General features: G+C 39.9%; 1 protein-coding gene across 2 annotated transcripts in view; it reads right to left on the minus strand.

The window, feature by feature from the left end:
• Positions 1-27,473, minus strand: part of SHISAL1 (shisa like 1) — a 197,925-nt gene that overhangs the window by 95,239 nt on the left and 75,213 nt on the right. For both annotated transcript variants that reach the window (XM_063354862.1, XM_063354855.1), the window contains one exon: positions 21,511-21,665. The gene's annotated coding sequence lies outside the window, so the exon portion shown is untranslated. The remainder of the gene's footprint in view (positions 1-21,510; positions 21,666-27,473) is intronic.

Below are 27,473 nucleotides of genomic sequence, written 5' to 3' on the forward strand. Positions count from 1 at the left end.
CAGAAACCAGTTCGCTATCAGGATCTAAGGGCTCCAGTATAAAGTGTGTGCAGAATTAGAGGGCTGGAGGTCTCTAACGCCAGCCATGGTGACAGTGACCATGGTTGCTTATTACCCAAATGCATGGTGGCATTTACACATCAGGGTTTCTGAACCCTGTTGTGTCGACTCTCATACTAAAGCCCTTTCAAGGCATCCGGGGAATGCTACCAGCATGACTGGTCTTGCCCATTGGAATTCTGGACATTCTTTTGAGGCAAAAACATGTGCAAAGAAAAACATACAAATGAGTGAATAAAAAGAAGTTACAAATATTTTCAGAGCTATTTCTCAGTTTCGAAGGTAGATGTTCAAAAATACATCCACCTCCTCCCTCCAACATGTCAAGAGCTTGTCCCAGCCTCCTGAAGACCAGAAATGAATGTGAGAGGAACTGCAGAAAATCCAGATGGAACATAATAATAATATTTGTTTTAATTTTTGTCTTTATTGTACACAGTTCCAATAAGTTTTTCTGATGCTTCTTATATTTTTATAGTACTCCTGTATGTATTTAAAAGGATATTGTTTAATCAGTAGCTGTCACTGCTTTAATTATAATAGCAATATTTGCTCTACAAAGCTATGTAAATCAGGAACACGCACATTCTAATCTAGTATTTCCACATTCCATTTATTTGCGATATACTTAAGAATCCTCTAAGAATTATTTAAACTGTCTCTGGTCTCCTCTGCTGAAGAATCGCGTTTGGCTGGATTTCTCCTGCAATTGAAGCCAGCCTGGCTGCCTTCTCTTGGGCTGTTCACAGCACAGTTAGAGATGGGAACAAGAACATAGGATTTTCTGGGAAACTGTATCTACTCGTTCATTTTTGCTGCACAATGGTAGGAGAAAAATTATACATTATTTTGTGCTTTTTTCCTTCATTGCCAAGACTTGCCCAGAGTTTGAATGCACCGGGCAGAGCCGCTAACAGAAATACAGACGCGCTTGACAATGCCCGCTGTGATTGGAATCAGCCAGTAAAGACTGAGAAAGGGCCTCTTTGAATTTGTTCAAGTGGCAAACATGAAGATAAGTATTAATAGCAGATTCTAATAAACCTTCATGTGACCAGAAGCAATATCCAACTATTGCAGCCTTTTAAGCACATGCAGTTGCGGCAAATCTTGCAGTCTTGACACAGAAAATTCCCACTACAATTTCTAGCAATTTGCCTGAACAAGGATTGAATGACTGCAGACTTGCCGTCCAGCCCTACAAGCCTTTTCTCGTGACAGCATCCAATTAAAATTAATGAAGTAACTTGTTCAGGATCACCCAGGGAAATGATGGGAGAGGCAGGGGGGGAACTCAGATTACATGAGTCACTGCCGAGTTCCTTGATGTTACAAACTCAAAAATACTTAGAAAACAGAAATGCTGAAGAAATAGTGAAAAATGCTAGCCATTAGTTAAAGTGGCTCCCAGGCTATCTGTCTGGGCTGATCAATTTGCATATATATCACTACTGAGATATAAAGTCCTGCTTTCTGGCAATATTTCTAACCTATCTCACATCTAATCAGGTATTATGATTAAAATGTGAGAGTATCTTATATTTTGTAAAGGAAAAGAATTATGTCTTAACATGCCAGTTGGACTCGATCTCTTCTCTTTGTCTACGCCATATTTCAGCTCTCCCTTGACATTTCAGAGCAGCCCAGAGATGATGGTCTTTCACAGGCAGCTGGCCGGGCCTGATTTTGCCCCTTGCCCAGCTCAAACCAGTAAATTATATTCTGTCCGTGACCAAACCTCCTCCTTTCTCTAGCTCACCCTCTACACTGGATGCAGCTGAAGGGAGATGCTATTCCTTTGCAGGCTGGCTGAGAAAGCAGCTATTAAATCAACTTATCATCACCTATGGTGTTAGAGTGGCATGAGGGCAATGGGGAAGATGTAAGGATTTGGCCTGCTATTTATAAAATAAACAAGTTTCCTTGCTTGTGTTGCAAATGCCACATGGGAGTCACTAAAAACAGGAAGAGTTTCAGAAATCTAATTTGCTTTTCATTGAGTATGCTGTTTGATTACCTTGTACATTTCTTTCGGTTTGCAATAAAAATAGTTACTTTCCAGTCATTTTCATTTTAGGTCTCTCTCTACCACTCACACACCAATATAACATTTGAATTGCAAATCCTGTAAAGAAATATTTATTAAAGATAGTGACTTCCTCTGGAATAGCATGTATATGTGCATCTATATCTTCCTAATGTTTTCAGTTACTACGAGGGTTTATTCTGTCTGTCTTCTAGCAAGTGGCTTTTAACTAGTTCTCTGTCTCTAAGTGAGGAAGAAGGGAGGAGCAGTATCTTTAATGTGCCTTCTCAGAAAACTGTTCAATCACAGTTTTTGAAAGAAACATCTGAGTACTGTGCGACAGCTTCACTGCGCAGAGAAAGCTCTCCTTGACTAGACACTCACTACCACCTTGTCTGACACCCATGCAATTTAAATGATTAAATGAATTCAAGAAGATCCTATAATGAAATTGCATCCTCTCCTCTATTTTTTCCAGCTGCTTCCCCCTCTCCCAGCTTACCTAACTCAAAATGAGTAGCGTGCTTGCTGTGATCCGTTATACTCCAAAAGGCACAAGAAAGAGTGTCTGAACGAAAAATATATAACATGTCAACACATGTCTACAAACACCATGATAGTGCCATCCAAATCCCTGAGCCCCAGAATGCAATATATTTTCTCCAGTATGCTAGCTGCTCATGGAAACAGCATAAGAGGAATTTAAAAAGCCACCTCCCTAACATGCAGGAGAACAAACTCACACAGGCCATTGACAAAGGCAAAATGTGTAAGTCCCCCATGGGACAAACACTTCTCCTAAGCTTTTTCCAGGCCGAATGTGAAGCATTTTCCCATTAGTGGGGACACTGTTAACCTTTTCTGAAAAGGAACAGAGGACACAGTGGATTTTCACTCCCTTGAGCTGAAGTTGCAGAATTCTATGTGGCTGTGCCCATGCAGAAAAAAACACCGAAAGGGTCCCCTGATCATAATGAAACACTGTGTTACTGAAATAAGACCTAACAGTTTTAGCTTTCTGCTCAGCTTTATGACAAGCATTTCAAAACAACTTATATTTGCTGCTCAGTAGACATTATTTCTTTTGGAAGCCTGTATATGCCTATTAGACTTTCATAGCAGGAACAGTTGTTAAGGTAATACAGCAGTAGACTAGTGATTTGTGCCTGTCCATAGGGTCTGGCTCATCGCTCACAGAAGTCACTTGTAGATGCATAAAGCTGGCATAAACTCAGGACCTTTCTTACTTTCGTAAGGTTGGCAATTATGGTGGCATCGCCTGTGACATGACCGGGCAGTGAAACCATCTGAAGCCATGTAAGTCACAGGCCAATTTCATACAGAAGTATACCATTAAACTGAGGGTGTGCAAAGATCCCAAACTAGCTAGGCTAGCCTTCTCTGCTCTGTGACCTTCCTTCACCCTCTGTTACTATCGGTTTGTCTCTGGTTTCAGCAAAGTTACTCATGACATTCAGCAACAGAAATAAGATTAGAAGAAGACCCCTTGATTTCTCTCCATCTCTATATTTTCCCTATCCTCCTCTGACAAGCAAAGAGGTTCCAGCTTTTTTCTTCCTTAAGCAAGTTGGTAGGATGTTGTCGATTCAGGTACTTTATGCTTGACGAGCTGTTAACAATCACTTAAGAGGGAAGAGGTCAAGAATCCAGATTTTTGGTCTTTATGTGCCTAGATCCATGTGTCCAAGTGATATAGCACAGCATAGATCCATTTCTCTCAGCCAGTGCCTTGAAATAATTTCAAATTTGAAAGACTGTGCTCCTTCCACCGAAATCCATGACAATGCTGGTTTAACAGGTGCAGGATATAGGGCTTGAAGAGCCTGATTTTCAGAAATTCTAGGCTCCAGTTTTTCTCATTGGCCTCAGCTGAAATGGAGGAAGATAAGAAATGCTGGTCCTAAGATATCAGGTCACCAATGCTTTGCATGGGTGATTTGCAGTGATGGAAAGGGGGTTTCCACCTGTTCACAGCTATCCCCCGCTTGCTACGGAGAGGATGAGCACCAGGCTTACGTTCTACAACAATATTTCTGTTAACTCGGCTCACGTGTACTGGCTTTCAAAGTGCACAACGTTTCACATTGCATGTTAGGCTGCCCTATATGTTAAATAGCATTGTACCACAGTGGAAAACAGCAGAAAACTAAATAGTAAATTATGTTAAATGTTCTTTGAAATTTTTCACAGCGATGCGCAAAAGAAGAACTAGAGATTCAAGTCAACAGAATATGCTACTGTCAACAAAGTCAATGCATGCAGCACATACCACATCGGTAATTAACGCTGGCCACGTTTAAGGAATATAGCACGACAGCGCATGGTTCCTGAAGCCAAACAAAATTCCCAATGCCTTCAATTTCCTGACAACTCTTATTTTAGCAGAAGGATGCCCCACTCCCCTACTGTCTTACTGCATTCATAAACTGAAATCAGTATTTTCAGTGTTATTTGCAGGCTAAATGATGATAGCTGTTTTAATTTTGAGTTTTAATTTTGAGTATTATATTGTCTCATTAATGGCATTTTCCCCCTCTCTGTCTTCCCTAAACGATGTCCTTATTTTCCCTTCATGATAAGTCTCCTGGCTACATTTTCAACAATACCAGGCAGAAGGAAGCTTCTCTCGTTTATTAAGAAATGTATTTTTAAGTTTAATTTCTTTCCTTGTTATAGTAGATACATATATAAAGCTGTTTCAGAGCAGCATCAATTGAAATACTATTTAGGTTTGGAAAGATACAATTACTAACGTAGAATCAGCAGGGAGACCTACAGGTTCCTATGACATAAAATCATTATTTTTGATAAGTCATACTCATAGTTTAGTGAGCCTGGTGGTTTATCTCTAGGAGGAGCTTACACCATGTACTTCAGCTACAGGCAAATCTAGTTGCTGATCTCATTCTTTTTGTTCCTGCGGCAGTTTAAATTGGCATCACAATGAAAACTGGGATACGAATTCAAGAAACCGTCATGGCTGGTGTTGGAATATACACGTTCTCCATAATAAATTCAAGTTTGTAGTCACCTTGACTATCTATGACAAAAAGCTGCTAAGGTGTCCAACTCCTTCCTTCATAAGAAAAAAATTGCTTTTCCAAAATGTCAGCTTACTACAGTCTGAAGAACAAATGATCTGTGAATTGGCAGGCAAACATAAACCTCAGTGGCAGTAAATGAAAAAAGAAGAGAGATGTGGGTTTTGTTGAGACCAAGGTGAGCATGCAGTATTTAAAATAACTTTCCATTTTCATTCTTCCATGTAAGGCTGGTTAGAGAGAAGAAAGAAGTTAGGCTGGGCTGGTGATGCTTCAATCTGAATTAGTTGAACTTACCTTTCACTTAGAGAGACAAAATAATATGATTGACTTCATTCACTTTCATTTATGTAAGATGTATGTGCACAGTAGCTCAGGCTCTGGCAGAAACTGGATGATTTATACTGGTGTATCATTGTCAGAGCACAGAGGAGATTACTTTAAGACACAGACAACGAGGCCTTTGTGCTTGCCCAGGAAATAAGACACCAAAAAGATGTACCGGGAGAATTGTCTCTCTAGCTGTGCTGTCTTCTCCTACATAACATTTCTGTAATTTCTGCTGACTAGCATTCAGTAACGTCTTCTGCCCTTGCGATCAATGGCAACCCATTAAAATGTATGGGGCTATGTTTGGCAATAGAAGGAGCTTGTTACTTGGCCAAAGTGAACTGAGCCTTTTGATTCTGATTGAATGGCAGTATTACTTGATACACGTAGGCACTGTCAAATAATTAGTGACTCAGAAAGAGAAATACTAAATAATACATGAGTATGAATATAAACTGCAATATCATGTTATTACCGTGTTGTCCTTTATAAGGAACATAACACTATATTAAATGAGAATCCAGTTTATCCTTGATATTAAAAAATGTTGGAAAAGACCCTTTGAACTGTAAATGTGGACAAGAGCGCAGCTCCTTATAGATTTTGAGACACTGTTTATTTAAGAAAGTTGACTCTGTTCGTGACATTTGCTCTTATATTCATGGCAATAAAGCTCTGGAAATCTGCAGAGGCAGTTTCTTAACAGTTTGGCTTATAAAAAATCCAAGAACATCCAGTCAGCTAGATAGTCCAACCAATGACATATGCCGGCTTCACTGCTAATTGCCTGTTGTAAGCCAGACCAGCGGAGTGCCTGCTACCTTACATTTTTACTGGGCTAAACGCAACATTTTTTTTTCTTCAATAACACAGATTATAAAAAAAATAATTTGGAATTACTAAATATTTTGGCTGACCAGAACAGAAGTGTTATCTTTCATTCTTTAATCCTTTTAAAAAATTAAATGTTGGCAACTTTAAGATAATTTTGAAGGCAAAACCTGAAAATTCTTGTTTGAAAACAATGAATTGCAGCATATTTATATTTCTAATATTTTTTCCATTTTTGAACTATCAGTCAAATCAGTGAAGAATTGTGACTGTTGAACAAATGCATTTTTGGTAAATAAATAATTAGTGAAGTATATGAGCCTGAGTCACTCCACTCTAGACGCTGTATGTCATAATTTTCTAAGATCATTCTTTGGTTAGAAATATGGCTCACTTTCATCTATTTGTAAAGCACTGAGTGTGTATCTAACTTTGAATTACGTAACTGAATGACTGATGAATAATCACTAATGTTTCCATAATTTCTACTGCGGTACAGCCTAACATCCCCACTGATACTGGACTCCCATTGGGTTAGACTCTGGGCAAAGAAAGCTAATCTCCCCATTTAGAATCACTCATACTACGAGTGCTTAGAAAAGATCAGAGCAGAAGAAGAAAACACCGAAATCTGCTTTTTAGAAGTTTAGTGCCGAGACAAAGGCAGAGTGAATGATTTCTCTCAAGCTTCGCAAGAAATCTGTAGAGCACATCAGAAACTGAACCAACATCTCCCAAGGCCCTCTGTGGTGCCTTGCTGCAAGACAATCCTTCCTGGAAAGAAAAGACAAACCACGCTTATTAATTCATCATTTGCCGAGCTCCAAACGTGTGGGGAAGCTGCTAGGCTAAGGATTCCCTCTGTCTCCATGAGCGTGATGCTAACTGCTCAGATGCTGGTGCAGAATAGGGTGAGAGTTTTCAGTCTCAAGTGAACTGAGCGGTTTTCTCATTGTAATTTGCTATGTGTATTGGTATATTGCCTTTTGAGTCTAAGCAACAGATCCAGATCAGGCTGTGGTAGGCATTGTACAATCACAGACCAAATAAAACTGCACTTTTCTCAAAAAGCTCATAGTTTAAGCACGGCTGGTACCTCCAGTACTTGAAGTGCTTATGATTGCAAATGAAATCAGGAGTGTATAGCCATGGCATAGGTAATTATTTTATAAATAATGACAGGCTCAGAGGCATAGAAGGATCTGAGTTGTAACATTCTGTGTTTATATTCCCGTAAAAAGAAATCTCTTTGGAAGACATTTAGCATAACAAGTTCTTCTTTTTTCTTATTTGGAATGTTACGTTCTTTGGGAGATTTCAAGTATTGATTTGCAATAAAATTTCCAGGAAGAAAGACACAAAGGGAGAAAAAATTATTTTTAAAAAGAGAAATTAAGTGGAAATATGAGAGGAAGGAAAGCTATTTTTCTTATAACTGGAATGCAAATGAAATGGATATAGTTGTCTTTGAAAATATTTATTTGCTAAAAGTAGTCCAGGTATTTATGAGAAAAGGAAAAATAAGAGAAGATCATGAGGAAAAAATGAAGGAAAGGAGATTTAGCTAAATTCTTACCTTTCTTACCTTTTAATGAACAAGAAAATGACCTGGCAAGATAACGGTTTTGGATTCTGAATCCAATGACTGGCCCCCAACCATCCGCCAAAAAAAATCTGAAATTGTTGCTGGAAGCACAGATTGTGTATAAATAAATTTAAATTAGAACACGTTTGTCTTAAGCACACTAACTTTTATTCTCTTTATTTATTATCATTGGTTAACGATAATGAGCTGAGCCATATCACATATACAGTCACACAGAGAGAGTGTGTTGAAAAGCTGTTTCAAGAAAGCAGGTACTGTTCTGTTAGGCAGCATCTCACCCTTTGGGCGACAACTTACTTATGCAACAACTCTACCTCACTAGCAAAACAAGATCTGCAGCAAGAGGTACGTTTCAGTACAGCAAGAGCCTTTTTCCAGGAAGAAGCAGGAGACTGTTCCGTTTAATTAATATTTGACACCACAGGTCAACTTTGTTTCCAATTTTTTTAAACGCTTTGGGGAAAATTTTTTACTTATTGAGTGTTAAAAGGGCGGTAACATCTTGGGCAAATGGACAGAAAAAACCCTTCACTTTCCATTACTCTAGCAAAGACTGGTTACTTTCCCATGGGAAGTTTTTCTACATGATTGCAACAGAGCAGTTAGGTTTCTAAAGAGGAGAAGGAAGTGGGTGAGATAGGAGCTTCAGAATAGCCAGGGTTCAAAAGAGTTTTCAACATCCCGTTCAGCTTCCATTAAAACCGCTGATTTTGATCATTCTACAACATAAAGTTTAACAATAAAATTGCCATTTTCATCTCATAGGCCTGACTGCACGTTTGTCTGCCTTTACAGAAAACGTGTTTTAAGGAAAATGCTTAAAGATCCAGCAGCTCATTGACGCTTGGTTCACCATACTGCAATAATCACTGTGTTTCAATCTGTATTCGCAATGGTGAGAAATTTCAAAGAAACTTTCTGGAACGTAGGAAGGCAGGCTGTATGCTTGAAACCAGCACTGGAAGTGTTTCCCAACAGGTTGTACCACCATTTGTTTTGAATGAGGTAGATACAGTTGATTCTTCCTTGGGCAAAGTGATAAACTAAATGACATCCTGAGGTCTTATGCAGCTCTATTTTTGTGATTTATGATTAAGCTTTGCTGGCGAGTCTTGCTTCTGGGAGCTGTACAAGAACATGTGTTTCTCTTGGTGTTCACACACAATTCCAAGACATGCTAAGAGGAGCTGGCATTACTCCAGGGCCATGGCTGAGCTGCCGTCAGGCCTTCCAACTAAAACTGGGTAAAGCCGAGTCGGCGCTGGAATAGAAAACCGTTGGAGAATACCAATTTGCTGAGAAAGAGTCAAAAAGCTGGAAAATGACACAACTGTTGTCTTCAGCATGAGACAGAACACCATGGTTCCAGCCACTTCCGATTATTGTTCAGGATACCATCATCCTGGCCATACTCAGAGTTGGCCAAGCGTTTCTTGCTCCCTAAGATCCCCTTGTGATTTAACGGATAAAAAGACTGTTCACTCTTTCCGTCCCAGCTCTGTGCTCTATACGGGACTGAGAACTGACTGCTGGGAAGGAAGGTCCACAAACAGTTCTGGGGCAATCAGAACTGCTCCTGTTTTTTATGGCTTTCTAGGAGAGGATTTTTCTGTGGACAGGTTCGAGCTGTAACACACAACACCACGTAGAAATGCCTCAGCTGTCTCCAAATGAACTGATAAAGTGCCCAACTGAAGTATCAGGCTAAGGAAACTACATTGCTTTTAGCACAGAGACAGGTATCTAGTTCAGGTATTATCTCTTTATACTACTGCACTCATCTGTATCAACTTATGCAATAAACAGTCAAGATCTCAAGATTTACTGACTGTGTTGGGGTCCACTGTTAAACTGAGGCTGTGCCCCTTGTCATGACGGGTTACTTCTGGGATGAAAAGTCACTACTATGCGTTAAAAAGTTTATTTTGGAGGGAGCGGAGTGGACCCTAACATGGTCTTCCCAGATAATTGTTATAGACTGACCTCTAGTATTTATATGAAAACCTGTGCCAGCTGGTGCTTTGTGGCAATCTCAAGAGAAATGGCCAATATCAATGAAGAAACAGAGATGAGCCTCAGTGTATAGATCTGAGGATACTTGAACAGGAGTCTTCTCATCTGCAAAATGAGAGTACTTGGAACATTCCAGACAAAAGAAACATAAAAGCATTACTGTGAAAAACCCCTTTTGGATAAACCACCTATGAAAACACTGCACAAAGTATATATGAATTATCCCTTCATAAAATGAAACCTGAATTGGTAAAATCTTGAGAAACAGCACTTAACTCTCATACTCTTTTTGTGGATATTGCCAAAACTGAGAACTCAAAAATGCTCTTGCCCCTCTAATGAAGGTCTTGAGAAGAAAAGTAAAATTTGTAATAATGGTTTCTAGAGTTCTGCTGCTTGTGGTAGAAGCAATATTGTAAATTCTTGCGTGCTTCGAAAAGGAAAGCTACAGTAACTGTATTGTTACTCCATGTGTATTACAAGTAAGAATTGTTAAGTGTTCATTTTTAAGAATCGCATTCCATTAGATTGCTTACAGGAAATCTCATTTATGCATCTGCTTTTTCTTTCCTAGGAAAATGCAAAATTAAGTTATCATGACAACATTTTATTGTGTACAAAATTAGGTCTATTACTAAATCAGAAAAGAATTCCAATAGAAACAGATATAACAATAGTATGGCAAATAAAATCCTTATGGGTCCTTTTTCCTGTACTTAGAAAATGAAGAATGATTAATTACATATTATAGCAGGACCTGTGTTGTTGATTGTATAGTGCAAAAATGTTGATTTTAAGTGGTATTATGTATGCTCTATTCTGCCTGTTAAACTTGTTCTGGTTTATCCTGATAATGTTCTTCTTATATGAAAACTATCTGGAAATGGAAGATCCTAAGCATCTGTCTTTTATTTTTGCGTATTGTAGATTTTGACTTTATATTCATGTGGCGACAGCTGTGACATGGTTTCTGTGGATTAGAAGTTTGAAAGAGCTGGTGACTTTTCACAACACATGCACATAATAAATCTCTAAAAGGATATAAGGTACAAGGATAGTAAGTTCTGTTCCTACCTAACTTGAGGCCTTGAAACGTTAGACACTTAGCTGTTGCGCTTAAATTAGAAACAAGGTCATGTTAGGCTTCCTACATAGTTAATTCATGCTTCCTGAGGGAGATGCAGCCCACCTATGATATGAATCACCCACTGGAGGTGCCTAGCATTCCTCATTGACTGCAAAGGGACCCTACAGTGACCTTGATCCAAATATAGATTCTTTAGCTAGGTACTTGAAGTTAGTTTAAAGGAATCCAGGACTCTCTAGATAGTCAGGTAAGTTCAGATTAGAAAAGGAAAAAAGGCAAGATGAAATGGGAAAGCATGCTGTGTTTAAAGAACCCAGGCACATTTGGTATTTGAAGTTTTGATAAGACAAAAACTCCAACACCTTACAGAAGAACTTCTATCCCTCATTCTTTATGTCCAATTTTGTCCTCTGACCTTCCATCCCAGAAAAGAACCCAAGCCAAAAATAAACACCCCACCCTCCCTCTCTGGTTAAGATGGTTCCTTGCTCAGGAACACAAGACCACCTGTCCTGGGTCAGATCAAAGGACCATCTCTGCCAGTACCCAGTCTCCAACAATAGGCAGAAATACCTGTCTATGGGGAGAACAAGTATTGGAACAAAAATGGCGTGACATTTTCCTGCAATATTCTTCCAATTTCTAACAGTCTGTGGCTCAGGGGCATCCTTTCTAGTTAACAACCTTCAATTGTATTTCTCTTATATTAACCTGTCAAATGTCCTCTTTAAGCTGCGTAAACTGTCATCACCCACAATTTCCCAGGGCAAGGAATTTCACTGCTGAACTGCATCTTGTTTTAAGACTTCCTTTTGTTTCTTCGGATTTTGTGGTGTTCTCTGTACCATATCCTTTTGCACTCTGCAGCAGGAATCCTTGACAGTCCTTCCCTCCTTGGAAACCTCTGCTGGGCGAGGAGGTAACTATTTGCTGCAAGCTCTCAAGTAACTGAAAGACGTGGGGAACAGTGCCTCTTTTCTCTGTTTTTCCAAGCTCAAGAGGACACAATTGCCCAGGTAGAAGCAGCAGCTAAAACATGAAAGGCCTAATAAACACCAATACCATGGAAGAATGACATCAAAGGCAGAATATTGACGATCGATCGAGCGCAAAAGCTTTGGACCTAGCTGAAGAGAAACATAGAATCATAGAATCTTCATGGTTGGAAAGGACCTTTGAGATCATCGAGTCCAACTATACACACACACAAAAAAACCCCTACAATCTCTGCCACTAGAGCATGCCCTGAAGTGCCAAATCTACGCACTTCTTAAATACCTCTAGGGATGGTGACTCAACCGCCTGCAGGGATATGTTAGATCAGACATATGGGGGAACTTCAGAAGAGGTCATTCTGCAATTGTAAGAGTTCCTGAGAATACAGAGAAAAGCAGTCTCTGAAACTATGCCCATCCACCCACCCCCGCTCCTTCAAGAAGTTTTTACCCCCTTGGATAAAAATAAAATTAATTTTCATAAGTTACTGTCTTCTAAACCAACATTGAATGCTAAACCTCAGGAACTGATTGGAACATTTTTCAAATTCCCCTTAAAAAAAAAAGAAGGAAGTTAGCCTGTGATAAAAAAAGAAACTATGTTAGGGAACACAGTGTATTAAGACAGTATTAAGACAATTATTTTTAAAGATTTAGGCAAAAGACAAACAAGAAGAGAGATCAGACTTTTCAAGGAAATATGCTATGCAGGGGAAACCGTGCTTCCTTATGAACTTTTCAGCCCAGCTTTAATTCAAAGTTGGTTACAAAGTGCAACCCTCGCAGAAACCGGAAAAAAGTTTTAATATTTCTACAAATTTTTTTTGGTTTGTTTTACACCAAGTTCCTTCTAGTTGCTACAGTTGTCTACCCTATTTGTATATTAAAACTTAACCAGTGGCTGTGACTAACACGTCTAGTAAGCTTTTCTGCTCCAAACGCATGCTTTATTATCTCCTGGAATAGGTATAGCAAGTTTACTACACGGTTGAATGTGAAATGGTCCAGGAAGAGAGTAAAAGGAGTATCGAATTCTTAGGGGAATGAAACACTGCTACGAAGGATGCATTTAAATCATGTTATCAGTTACATGAGGTGTCTTTGGTTCCTCTAGCTGTAGTGGGGAGTTAATGACATGTTGGCAAGCACACCTAACTAGACAGATCAATACAGATAATTTGTTTGCAGATAGTACAATGTTATCTCAGCACTGAAGTACACCAAAGACGTGGTTTCCCTGCAGGAAAGCACTAACTTTGTTTTTGAAAAGGCGTGTCTGCAGAAACCCCCTCTGTGCCATCCTGTCTGGTTTCTTGGACTCCACCGAGGCTTGCAACTCCATGTGTTGGAAGCATAGGAAAAAGCTGCTTTGGCAGAATGGTACTATGTGATGTGTGAATAACCTGAACGATGCACTGATGGGGGGAGAGGGGGGCTGAAAGGAAATAAAGGTAATACAGGTTGGTGAGCTATGGAGTACTGTGATTTCTGTTCATCTAGAGCTTTTCTCTGTCTTTCTTCCATTACCTTTCATTTTTTTCCCCCTTTGCTCCTACCAGCAGGCCCAGTCCCTCCTCCTGTTTTCCTACCTCCTCTCACCCGGGATCTGAGATTCCCTGTCCCTATTTTCTGGTCATAGCTCTTCAAAAATGCTCAGACCTTGAGTATAACAATGTGGCACATGAAATGTACTAACAGGAGCCTTAATACAAAAGTTTATGATTTGTGGCAATAGGCTTATTTTTCTTCAGTCATTTCTATCCGCGTTTGATACGGGAAAGGAAATAATCTTTGCATGTAAAGTCTCATTGTGAAGAGATACAGCTCCCACAGTATCAAATACCTTTTGTTCAAGCCCAAGTCTCTGTTACAAGTACTTATGTGCTGTGTTTGGCAAACATATTATGAGGAAGCAATAACAGGAAGGAATATTTTGACATCAGTTAAAAACCACCAGTTTTTCTGTCTCCATTTTCCATGTCCCTACGAAGTGCTTGCTACCCTGCCATAAGCGAAAGACCAAATGATTGGAGAAGGTGCTAAATGTTGGAAAAACTCCTGACCAGGATGTCACATCTTCTCGCCATGTCCCACCCCTGCCTCCATCTCAAATACACTTCAGTTTGCTTGATTGAGAAGCGAAGCCCTGCTTTTTCATTGCAATGTGATATTTAGCAGATGAATGGAGAGATACTACCAAATGTCAAGGAGCAGCAAGGTCAGGCTGCAGGGAGCTGAGGGCAACTGCAAGACAAGCTGTGGCAGTGTCCTCACCAACAAGGGGTCAGAACCATGGTATCCGTGCAAGGGGAGCTGAGAGGGTCTGCTGGTGTTAACCAGGGTCAGACAAGAGTTACGTGATTTCCAGACGTGACCACATTGACGGGGCAGCTCCATGGCACCAAGTCAGGAAGTCAAGTGATGAAGACAAAGTCAAGATCAGCAGACAAAGTCAGGATCAGCGAGGTGCATGGCCAGACAGGGCATTCCTGCAGTATAGACCAAACAAGGACCGAGGCTGAAGCCTGAGCTAAATTTGGCTCCCAAGCTAGAGGGGGAAGCCCAGCAAGGCTTGTCACAGCTCTTTCTCCCAAGCTACCTGCTTTTCCAGCAGCCTGACCCAATGTCACCTGCCTGCATCACATCAAACAAAATCCCAGGGTGGAAGAAGAAGCTGCAGAGCTTGGTGGTGCCCCCAGGGCCCTGACATCAAGGTCAAAATGGATCTAATGGATCATTGCTGATCTATATGTATATTATGTAGAAGCCTTTCCAGCTTTTTTTCTTTTTCTTTTTCTTTTTTTTTTTTTTAATTTATATTTTCCCTTTATGGGCACATCTGGCCCGGGACTCATAAACGATCCAAAACTGTAATGGTGCTGGAATTTCATTTCAAAGACATACAGGTAAGTAATACCTGGAAGTTAATATATCCAATAGATGGAGATTATTGCTACTTTTGCCATTATCTGGGTTCTGTACTTGTGCAGATTTCTTTCTGCTTTGCAAGGGCTTGTTAATTTTCTAGCTGCCTCCTTATTGCTACAACTGTTTTCTCTGATCGAGCATCTGTAACACTCTGAATGGAAACATATCCAAGGAATAGACACTCTGGGGATTATACACTTCTGTTGAATACACATTTCAAAAATTTTATGGAGGAAAATAGACTTGCTAGTGAAAACTAAAGAAGCAAACCTCCTTCAACCTGTAACATATAGACTACCATATATGCCCCACTGAGAAGTTAAATTAGCATTATGGAGAAATTTTAAGAGACTTTGAGAAAAAAATCACTGCGATCTGACATTGCAGACTCTATTTCCAGATACGTAGCAAGCTCTGGCTAACAGTAATATGATTTCCAAAAAGTACATTAATGTCAGGCTGAATTCCTCCTTTATGCACTGGCATTATTGCCGGGAATTAGTTGAAAAAGCAGGCATTTCTCTGCTGATTAAGGTTGAAAGGTCGATTAAACATCCCTTTTGGGAAGAATAGTAGCCCTCCATAATAGAAAATGGTGAATTATTAACATTGTCCAAAGATTTCTGGTGAAAGAAAGACTCTTTTCAATTCTCAGAGCACAAGGACCTGATGGGCATGAGCACACTGGTGCGGTGGGGCTACTTATTCAAAAATTGCCAGGAGCTATGGTAGCGCAGCACTGAAGCTTTCATCGTCGTATGAGAGGGCAGTATGTTAAGAATTTGAAAGCAGGGAAAGCCTGGTGGACATTGTCACAGGGACCCACACACCATTCCTTAAGCTTTTTTTCTTAAAAAGTACAGTTTAAGAGTTACTTTTGGAGAGTAACGCTGAGGCAAGCCCTAATATTGTTATGCTCCCTGACTAAAGCAGGGATTCTGTGCTATGTTTTAACTTCAAATTGATATCTCTTTTCAACAGTGCTGTCAGAAGACCGGTTAAAAACTGATGCAGACAGAAATCCTAGCCATGACCCTGAAAATGCTTTGGAGTTCGATGCTGCATCCAAATCAAGTTGGATTTGTTAAAAACTTTGAAACCTGTTGACAATTTATTTGCACCACTGCATGCAATCCAGTGGTCATAATGTGGTATTTTGGGCTTACAGGGAGAAAAGGAGGTTTATCTTCCACCACCTACAACCTTTTGGGTTTCGGCCTATGTTTAATTCCAGCATTCAGATCTTGTATTCTTACCAGCTTCCCACATCGTGAGCTAAAGAGTCTCTGACACTTTCATTATCTTCAGAGGCATTAAGCCATCATCAGATTATTCCTTTTGATTTGCTTCTGAAGCAAAAACTTCTCAGAGTTCAGCTAGACAGCAGACATTACAGAGTCATCCAATGGGGCATAAATTAATAGTATATACAGATTAATACCCCATGGTACATATATCCAACCATCCAAACCAGAAGTTCAGTCCTATTGTCACTTCATTCCCAAAATGAGTCAATATTTGAGTCTGAAATTAATTGGGAAAAATGCAAATTGTTGGAAATCTCCCAGCAGACATGTAATGGAGAGTCTCTCTCAAAGGAATCTCCATAGGGAAATGAATGCAATTAACGACCAAGGTAATAAACTGCCAAGAAATTTTAACTAGCTAGAGAAGCCTTATTTAAACCCTGTGTTCCCCCAGTGAACAGGGAGTGTCGTGTCTTCTGTCCCTGAGATGCTGCAGAAAGATTTTTAAGTACAAAAATGAATGTTCTACAAATATCTCTATATTTTCTGTTGCCTCTCTGCATATACCCTCCAAACTTATTAAATAGAGATTAATGACATTTGTAAAGGTCTCTTGTGTGACTGTGGTTAGCATCCTATCGTTTGAAGAAATCCAAATTATTATAGGCAAAGTGGGAAATATGTTCTCCCTTTTCCAATGCTAAACAGTGTTCTGAATTGCTGCCTTTACTTCTGTAGCGATAATTAAAATTAAGAAACTAGATCAGATACTCCTGGACTGTCACGGGTCCCAGAATGCCCTACAGCACTTTGCTAAGGAACACTGCACCAGCCCCAAGCTCTTTGTGAAAGCAGGTCACCCCTTGAAAGGGTCCCATGGCAGAGCGTATGTTGAAAAAAGAGACTGTTTTATGGCTTGCAGACAGACTCATACAAAAACATAAATATCAACTTTATCAGACACGCTATGGAGTTTGAGCTGGTAAAGGCCTTTTTCTCTAATGCCTGAGGGTGCCATAATAAAGAAAATAGGGCACTGGTAAGTTACTGCCTGGGACTGTTCAGCAGTCGGGGAGCTGAAGGAACAGAGAGGGACCCAAAAATTAAAGTGGTCTTTGGTAGACAAACTTCTGCTGAAAAATCGCATTCACTATGTTTATTTGCTGAAATGTATTACATCAGGCCACAATGACTTTGGGTTTTAATGGCTGCAGAGATCATGTCTGCATTGAGTGTACGAATTTACAGAAAACAGAGAAATAAGCCTGAGCCCAGAATAGGAAAAAGGGTGTTTGGCTGCTCTGAAGGAACAGCACAGAAAGGGCAGCTTTCCACCCTGGAGAGCAATGAGACAAATTCAAAAACACTTGGAGCATGCAGCTAGATGCAATTGTTTAAGAACCGCTGAGACTGCTGAAGGAATTTCAGCCCTCCGTTTCCCCCCCCTGCCCTTGATTCACTCCTTTCCCTATTATGCACATCTCCTCTTATTTTATAACTGTAACACTCACTCTAATGTGTTATGTCTATGCTGTATTGTCTGGCCTTGTATTGTCTGCAGCTTTGACAAGCTTTAAAATTGCCTAATTGCACAGTGCTATCTGCGATCCTGGGAAGCACGCAGCGTTTGGGAACATGCATTAAAAAAAAAAGTACTTTTCATTTATTGTTCTGATTTGCAGAAAAAAAATATTTAAAAGGCTTCTCCAAACAGGCAAGAATACAAGTTCTCTAAAGAGAATGTGATAAACCTTGTTTGTAATTTAAAAAAATTAGTGTATGCTTTTACATCGCTGTCGCTGGGAGATACTTTACTTCTGCGGAGTGTGATGGTGAACAGTGAGTAGCAGCATAAACAAGCAGCATGGCAAAGGCTGGTGCTGGAACAGAGAAGCGAGCACAGCTCTGATTCTGCAGGAGAACCTATACAAGGAGGGAGCTGTATTCGACATTAACAAGAGAACGAATATTTTGAAAAGCAAAGGATAAAGGTAAGGGGAAGATGTATGTGCCTGGAAGCAGTGGGGTAAGTGCCAGGTAGAGACTAAAGACAATAGCACCGGAGTAAGATCTGAGAAGAGAAGTTGTTAGCTTGCAAACAGGGTCATGGGAGAGAGAAGTTTTTGGGAAGACAATGCTCTGGAAACTGCGTGACTGAATGAAGGGAAGATTGAGAGTGCGATGGCCAGCACAGCACAGAATGTAACACACAAAGTCCTCATATAAAAATAGATGGGTTGGGGAACAGAAATAGAATTGATGGTTTGGATGAAAGACGAAGTCATGCCAAAGTGCACAGTTAAGGAATTCATAGAAGATTTTGCCAACCCAACGGATTATAAATCTGAGATTGAAAAAATCTTTCTACATATTTAAAAGTCACACATGTGGCAAGAAAAAGTTCTTTGTCAAATTAACCGTGGAAATTTGTTTTAGAACAGGAGTTCCTAAGTCCTCTGCTTCGTAAAGCCTCTCAACCATCTGAATTCCTTGTGGCTCACTATCTGAATTGAAAACATACTTTATCTGAAAAGGAAATTATTTCCTAGACCACTTACCATTGCCTCACAGACCAGATTAATTTGAGAATTAAACCATTTTTAGAGACTCCATTGGGCACGAGACTGAAGGAAGAAGTATCAGTAGCAGCAAGAGCTGGGCAGTAAGTTTGGGGTAAGGAGAGGCGACTGTGTCTTGTCAGGGGGAAGTAGAAAGATCTGGGACTAGAAACATGGGGAAGAGGAGATAAAAGTAGGATAGTGGGCTGATTTGATTTGAGAGCCTGAGCTGGTAGGCCTAAAATATATACAAAGGAAAAGGAACAAGGGATGGGGAAAGTTTGGTCTTGATGAGAGACAGGTAGGAACAGCTCAGGATAAGGAGGGTTTGTTTCCAGAGACTACAGTGGTCTGAATCTCAATATTGATGCCAACAAACAACAAATTGGATTGTTAACTTCCATATTTGGTAATGAAACCTGCTGAGTCAGTAACTCTGTCTTTGATTATTCTCTTGATCACATTCCTTCAGTATTTTCATTTGGATATTTTACTGAAGTCAACTGTACCAAAGCAGATTTTAAGAAAGTACTCGCAGCAAATCCAAGACAGTTTTCCAAATTTTCCCCCTTAAAAATCTCAAAGCATTTGGATGCTTGTGTTAGTGTTATACTGAGAATGGTACGCTCGCACAATGCTGGGAATGACAGCCCTGACAGGGCACTGGTTGGCAGACAGATTTGTGCTTGGTATATCTCTAGCATGAGTTGAGGGTCTGGCTTTGCCTCTGTTTTCTCCTTTCCAGATCCGTGTTTTTATTGAAGTTCCCTTTAGAGCACTTACAGAAAGCCGTAAGTTGGGACAATGAAGAAGAGACCACCATGGACAAATAATACTTTATATACTACAGGAAAGATTCATTAGGATCTGGCACTGTGAAATAAGAAACCTAGTATTGCCCTGCAGTACAGTTAGGAAATAATGAGTATGTACAAAAATAACTATTAGATGTATAAATTACTCCAGATCAAATGGGTGTGAATGGCCAGACCACTACTAATTTTTCTTTAGCTTAGTATCCCTCTGCTCCTACTGAATTTCTGACTGGTGTGCAGGGCACACGACACCGATGAGCACAACACTAGCAGCAGTGTTACTGTAGCTGCAATTGTCTATGGCTACCAGCCAGGTAAAGTCTGCAGGGAGCGGTAATAGCTTTTATTAGAATAACTGACATATTTGGGAAAAAAAAGTCTAGACAAAATCATAGGTATCCATTAGGGTTTTTTTATGTGTGTCTCTCATGAATGTAAATTTGTGATTTTCAGATAAGACATTAGGAAGTGGGGATACACAAGTCTGAACTTTTCCGTTCTTGCTCTGTTTTGAAGGTATTCACCAAAATGAATCACATGTGTAAGAAAGACAGGAACTCTGGATAGAGAAGGAAAAAGAGAAGAAAGAGAAGAAGAAGAGAAGAAAATTCAGTTCACTAAAGGATAAACATATGCATGAGGATGAATTAATCTTCACACAATCTCTAGAAGTACAAAAGGCTGGAGCAACAATCCTAGAACTAATGTTATTTAATCAGGACCAATCTGAAGATCACTGTCATCTAAAGCCATAAATCCATGGAAGCATTAATTTCCTAGATACGATGGAAACCCTACCAGAACATCCTGGCTAGACAACACATGGCCATTTCTTCTGATTGAATTTAAAATTTTCCTTGTTTGTGTGTCCATAAATCAAACTGAAAAGCTAGACTATTAGTTAAGAACATAACTGCTGATATGAGGAGCCTATGCTACTTCTGGCGGGACAAAAACATATGGTGAAATCCTGTTTGGATTAAATTAATCAGATTATGCTAAAAAAAAATCCCAACCCATCTGGGAAGACAAATGTATGGGTTAAATCTCACTGAGGGAGAAACATGGCTTCATGCAAGAAAATTTATTAGCCAAATCCATAACAAGACCAAGAATTTAGGTTGATGTTCAACAGTGCAGCTGCAAAGCTATGCTGGCTATTCAATATGTATGCCAGAAGAGTTCTAGTTCCAAATAAATCAACATAATATAGGCTTTGTCTGCAAAAGAAAGTGGCAGTGGTTTCACTGGGATTGTTTCCTTAAATCAGTTTCATTAAACATGAAGCAAATCCACATGTGGACACAGTTAAATTGATTTACAACTGGCTTATGTTGATTTAGCTTAATTCAAAGGATGGAATTTTATATGGCAGCTATACATTGTTTTAAGTGCCTCCACGCAAGACTGCAATGGTTCAATTTAAATAGACTTAAAACAAGACTTCAGTTAAGCCACTTTTGCAACACTTTAAATAGCAGGTTAGGTCTTACTAAGTAAACACACACAGAGGTAGATGACAGCCACTTTTCAAAGAACAGGAGAGTGGAATCAATCTGAGTTAAATTTTATGGAACAGATCTGAGGTTGTCTATTTGTACAAAACTGCCAAGGATCAACTAAGATGCTGACTTGAAAATATTTTTTTTTGACCTATGATTATTGTATTATAAAAATGACCTTACTTTAAAATGGGTTCAATATCTTCCATCAATCCTTTCTTTGTCTTTCTTTATTTATATTTTACATATATGTTCAACCATTCAACCATCCTCCCATTACCACAATGACTTTTTGTTCATGCTTATGGAAAACTCATATTCAGTATTGCAGCAGCACTGATCATCTTAGGCTGTGAAGGACACTTAAAACCCAACAGTTTTGGTCATCAGAGTGCTTTCCTACAGTGCACGGAAGGAAGAAATGAGAGAGTTTGGTAAAATACTGAATACCTTTTCTCATCAGTATGTTCAAGTCATGCTCCAGTGTCAGGTTTTTTGTTGCATTCCCAGCGGAGGATCTAGGCCGTGCAGCAGGGAACAGATCGCTGATTCTCATCTGCTTGTAATTCTGCAGTGAAATTGCGAATCCTCATTTTATTTCATACCTGAACATCAGAGGAAGGAAATACCAAAGAGAAAAGGTGAGTTCTACAATATCCTTTTTGATAAGCTGGGGTTTTGCTACTTTTTTTACTCAAAGTTGTTTTTTTTTGCAATGTCTTTGACAAATGCAAAAAGAAAAAAGTGAACAAAGCTTACTTGGGATAAATATCCCCTGGTCGGTGTATGTTAGAGTGAGCTATAGTGACTGCTCATCGCAATGGTCTCATCAGCACCAGCTGGTAAGTACTCAATGCTTTTGAAAATTAGGCTGTTTATTTCAGGGTCTAAATGGGCACTTGGGAACCTAACTTCAAGTATGCATTACTCAGTGCCATGCCTGCTAGCCTCGAAGACGCACAATCCCCGAGCAGAGCCTCAAACTAAAGCTCAATCTTTCACCCTTCTGAAGCAGTAAAACCACTTACAGCAGTTCCAGTGGGACCCAGATTTCATGCGGTATGTTTTCTTTGCTTAGCTTAGTGTTCACCATGCCATCAGTGGTTAATCAGTTCAAAGCGGATTCTTTTATTTGGTGAAAGCAGGACTGTGGTGATAGCGATTACCCCATTTATTAGTTTTAATAATAGAAATTTTTTGTCATCTCCCTGCCGCAACCAGTGAAGAAAACACCACCAATCCGCAATCACTTTATGGGTGAAAATAGCCTTCAGTTTGATGGTGTTCTTCAAAGACCAATCTGTGACATTAGGCATTAGACAGGCACTTTACCTGGGAAATCAGGAATGTTAATGTTCTTAGAAAATACTCAATTGGATTCCTTTCACTGGGAATTTTTATGTGTCATATGACCTCCTTTTTCTTTCTTTCTTTTTTTTTTTAAATACAATAATGTGTATGTCAGAAGGCAAAATATTTTTATTAGCCTTAGAGATAAGTCATCTTTCACAGGCATGATTAAATGATACGTGGAAAGGGACTGACCTCTGAGGCGAAGAAATTTCCACTTATAAAAGTGGAATTTTAACAAGATGTTGTCGTGAGCCCCCTTCCAGCACGTTTCTGGAAAAGGCTCCTTATGTCATTACCAGTCCCCCAAGCTAATCACTTCTGCGCTAAAGAGGCTGATGCAGAACAGTTTTTAGCTGCCAGCCAAAGCACAGTGCTATTGCTGCTCCTTCATGGATCTCGGATGACCCCAGGGCTGCTCCCAACTCCACATCCAAACACAGAAAGAACAACATATTTACTGTCTGCTCAGAAGAAAAGAAGTCTGTAATTACTATGTGAACAGTAACAGGATGCATGGAGTCTGCCTATAAAGATAAGAAATTAAAGAAAGGCTAGCTGAGAAGCATTGTACTAAACTTTAAAAAACACTCAGAGGAAAAAAAGAGCAAGAACAGCAATATTAACAAGTGCAGAGTATGTTGGATTTCTGTCAGTCTCCTATGGTGTCTAGTGGTGTAAATAAGAAAAACAATAATAGAAGAAAAATCAAGCATAAATACTGATTCCACTAAAGTCAAGGGTAAAACTGCCATTAACCTGAACAATACCAGAATTACGTCCACAGCAGTCTTGTGTACTTGTCACTGTACAAGACGCTAGTCAGTATTATACTCTGCTGTAATCATCATCAAAATGTGACTGATCCTGGAAATATTTTGCTTTTACCCTTCTTACCTTCACTCTGATTTCCATAAATGGGATTCCACTTCCCACAGCAGCACGCATGCTTAACCTGGCTCAAACCAAGGGAGTACAGATTTGCTTGAAAATCAAAAGATGCAAAAAAAAAAATCTACCTAAATATTATAGAACGTTGTTCAGACTTCAGCTGAATAGTTTCAAGATGTGGCTGAATATAAACACAATATAATCAAATGAAAAAAAAGGGCAAGTTTAGAGTAGCCATTTCTACCTGTGGCCTGTAAACTGCTAAAGTGCCATAAACTATTCCTAAAAACCGGGAAAAAGCAGTGAGGAAACGCATTTATACTGCCAGTAAACATAAATTCACTGTGTTGATGCCTGCACTGCCCATAGAAGTGTTTGAGAATCCCAAAATTCAAAGAAGTGAAAAGATCAAGTATGTTAAAACTGTCATATCGCTAAGTTTGCTAACAAGGTATCGTAAGTGGTTTTAGAAAATCAGGTTTATCAATATTTATGCAAAATACACAAAAAACTGAGTAGCAAACCACTTTAACGAGGGGTTAGAATTTGGATGCAAACCTGTTCATTCCAGGTACATGCCTCAGGCTGAAATCCATGCACATTTGATAGACAGCGAACCTATACGAGAATGGATTCTTTGTGGTTACTAAGATTTTAGGCTGGTTGCCTAAGGGAAAGAAATTTCTTTACTCATAGTTCCTGTGCGCTTGTTTATCTCATCTTTCCATCAGTAGCTTCTGAGCAGTCCAAGTTCAGCCAAACTTGACCAATAACTAAGTTCCTACAAGTTTTGTAAATGCGGTCAGGTAAAAAGAGCAACAGTACGAGCACCTTAGCCAGGGGGAGAAGCTGCAGTTGAGAGTTTTACTTTGCTTGACACCAAAGAATCCACACAGAAAGCAAACCCGCTAAGTGCCATTGTCTTCACTCAGACCTCAAAATCACTGCAGGACACTAATCCATTAAAATGCAGTTTTTATTACCTCTGGCAGTACCAGCACGATTTGTTCTGAGAATAAGATAAACAATAGATGTATTACTGATTAGGAGTTTTGCTACTGTCTCAAGGGTATTCAGGACTTTAACCTTCCACACAGAGGGCAAATTCCACAGTGCACACGGACTAGTGTTATGCCTCCATTAAGAGCAGATGATATAGCCCAGAATTCTTGATCTGTAATCAGGCTGGGGTGACAAAGTCCTGCATTTATAATGATTTCAATACTTGCTGATTTACCCAAAGGTTGCAAGTTCCCCAAAAGCCTTGGTTTTGATTAGAATGCCAGGCTGAAAAATATGTGGTAACTTACTGGAAAATCTGAGGTTCCATTCTGTAAAGCATACTTGCTGTAGTGAATGGATAGATGTTTATCCTCTTTCAGATTTACATGATGGCAATCCTTGTGTTTGCTTATTACAACAATACTTTAAAATCATAAAAGCCTATTAGCTCATCTCAAGTAGGAATGACAGATTGAAACATTTAAATTAAAGGATATTAACTGAATAGACTGGTTTGAGCGTACAGACAAACTCTATCCTTGCAATAATTTTTAAGCAACGGGACCTAAATTACAAAACAGTTATTTTCGTTAGGTGAGCCTAATTAGACTGACTGCAGGATCTGAGGAAGTTGAGCAGAGTTTTCAGAGCACTTCTGGGCTGCGCTGAGCAGGGTGGGTGCTGGACCACAGGCATCATGTGGCACAGAAGTGGCTGGTGGCTGAGCTGATGCCAGGGCCCAGCAATGTTGCTTAGCAACTTCCCAGGGCTGACTCCGGCAATTAACTCTTTTGTGTGTCGAGTGTGCGCCACCGCTTCGTTCAGAACGGGAAAAGATAGAGCAAATAGCTCTCCAGAAGAGAGCCCAGTAAAGCTGAGCGTGCCTATCTGCCGCGGGACTTCAGCCAAAGAGCCACTGTGAAAGAAGCCCTGGTGCAGTAGCTGTTTCTTAACGAGCTCCTTTTCTGGATGCCCTTGTTCTTTCCATGCAAATATAACATACTTTTGAAAAGGGTTAATCAATATCAAAATGTGCACATCTGTTACAGAACACGAGCATCTGCATAGGGCATTGCTTCAAAAATGGCCTTTTCATTTTACATTCACACTTGAAACTGAAATGACTTCCAAGGGTGAAAAGCCCACGTTTAACCCAAACTATAGGCCCAACCACAAAACCGTTTCATTTTGCAGACTACGTATGATTTTTTGCTCTTCATTTGAAACCGCACTTAAGTTGTGCCTTAGTCTGAGTCAAAGTGTGCCAAGATACTGAGAATGTGTGAAGAAAATAATGAGTCAATGTTCTCATCTTCAAGATGGTACTGGGTTGCTCCAGAGCCGGGCCATTATTACAGTCCTCTCTCCGGCTTCCCCACCCTCGCTTCTCAGGGAAAACAACCCGTGTCCCAGGCTGTGCCCAGCTTACCCTTTCTAGTCTCCTCAGCTCTGCAGGGAGCTCAGGCCCTGCTCTTCTGGGAAGGGGAGGGCAGCTGCCCCCAGAGAGGGAATAAAGAAGCTCCAAGTAGCTTTTAATTCTTTAGGTGGTGGTGAAAGGCAGGTCACAGGCGAGCCCTGCTCTGGAAGCGCTGAAGGGCAACACTCCCCTCCGGTGGGTCTGACAGCAGCCAGCACATTTCCATCGTTCTTACCAAGCGCCCATAAGAGCTCGGACACACATTTATTTTGCCCTGGAACATGGAGGTGGAAGCAATGCTGGAAGTGTTTGGGTACACACGATCTATTTCTCTTAAGCTTTCGTGTAAACACATACAACTGAATTATTTATGAATTGCTACCTTTTCCCCTACCATCACAAAACAACTTGTTAAAAAAGGCCCCGAAACAGCGTCAGATCTTTTGTAAGGAAGAAAAAAGCATTTCCTCTGTGTTTGCAATACGGTTCCTTAAGAACGCTGAAAGCCAAAATTGTGCGCGCTATTGCAGTGAAGGAAAACTTGGAAGTAAATTTACATTTTTTGCAGCTTAAAAAAAATTTCTGAAGGGCAACTTCCCTTCCTTCAGTAAATAAGAGAAGCTACAGTTCTCTTTCAATCAGGATGCAATGGTTTTAATATACTTTACATATGAACTGTGGAAAGAATTTGATAATACACCTCAAAACCCCAACCAGCTTGTTTTGTAACGGTCTAAAATAGCTACAGTCTTTTCTGCAATTCAAAATTCAATCATTTAAAACATTACAGAACTCTTGTCTTTAGACTTTCCAATCAGCTCTTGCAACACGAACGATGCCTTATTACTGCAACTGCTACTGCCTATTCAGTCAAGTCATTTGAAAAACGATTTCATGGTGGAAAAACTGCCCTGATGACAATGAATATCATTTTGAAAATGATTTCATTGCATGAAGGATTTCACATGATTTACATTAACTGATTTTTAACATGCCAGTGATTTATGATCTACAAACCAAAGAAAATAACCAGCAAATGAAAATGCCCTGTGAAGCGCATGCATTTACATAGCGAATTTACATTTAATCAGTAGTTGAATATGCACAACCACAGCCCTTTTCACAGGCTGAGCTCTGCCCAGCCTGGCACGTCACCCATCAGTCGTAGTGACCACTACAGACATGCCATATCCATGCCAGCTATCTAGGGGTTGGTTACATGGCTCTCAGTCCACCGCCACTGCCCTGCAACAGCACAAAGCGACACGACCACCTGTTCAGGGCACAGACCCTACAATTTGAACAAACCAGGAGACCAGAAGCCCTTTTACTTTGGGGTTTGGCGAGTATAGCAGCACCACTGCTCTCCTTATCGTCATCAATAGGCAGAGAGAGAGAGAAAGACAGAGGAGAAGATACACAGCCCTAAACTATGGCTGATCTGATTATTAAACATCAGGAAAGTGCAACTTGACAGAATAGCTGTGAGAGGTAAAGTATAAGCTGGAAACACCCTGCCTGCCTGGAGTTTTCCACTATCAGTACCAGGCTTACAGGATTCCCACAGCCTTCACTTCCTTACTTCTGTACTTTTTGTTTGCTTGGTAAATATCTTCGGGGCTTTTTCCACCGTCTTTGATAGGGAGATTTTATCATCTATCAGAAATAAATTGACCAAAAGCGTGTGATCTCTGTTATGGAAGTTCCAGCTATTAAGGAAGTGTGAGTGGGTATGACAGAGTGCCAGGAAGCA

The sequence above is a fragment of the Chroicocephalus ridibundus genome, chromosome 1 (assembly GCF_963924245.1).
Source record: "Chroicocephalus ridibundus chromosome 1, bChrRid1.1, whole genome shotgun sequence".
Taxonomy (NCBI): domain Eukaryota; kingdom Metazoa; phylum Chordata; class Aves; order Charadriiformes; family Laridae; genus Chroicocephalus; species Chroicocephalus ridibundus.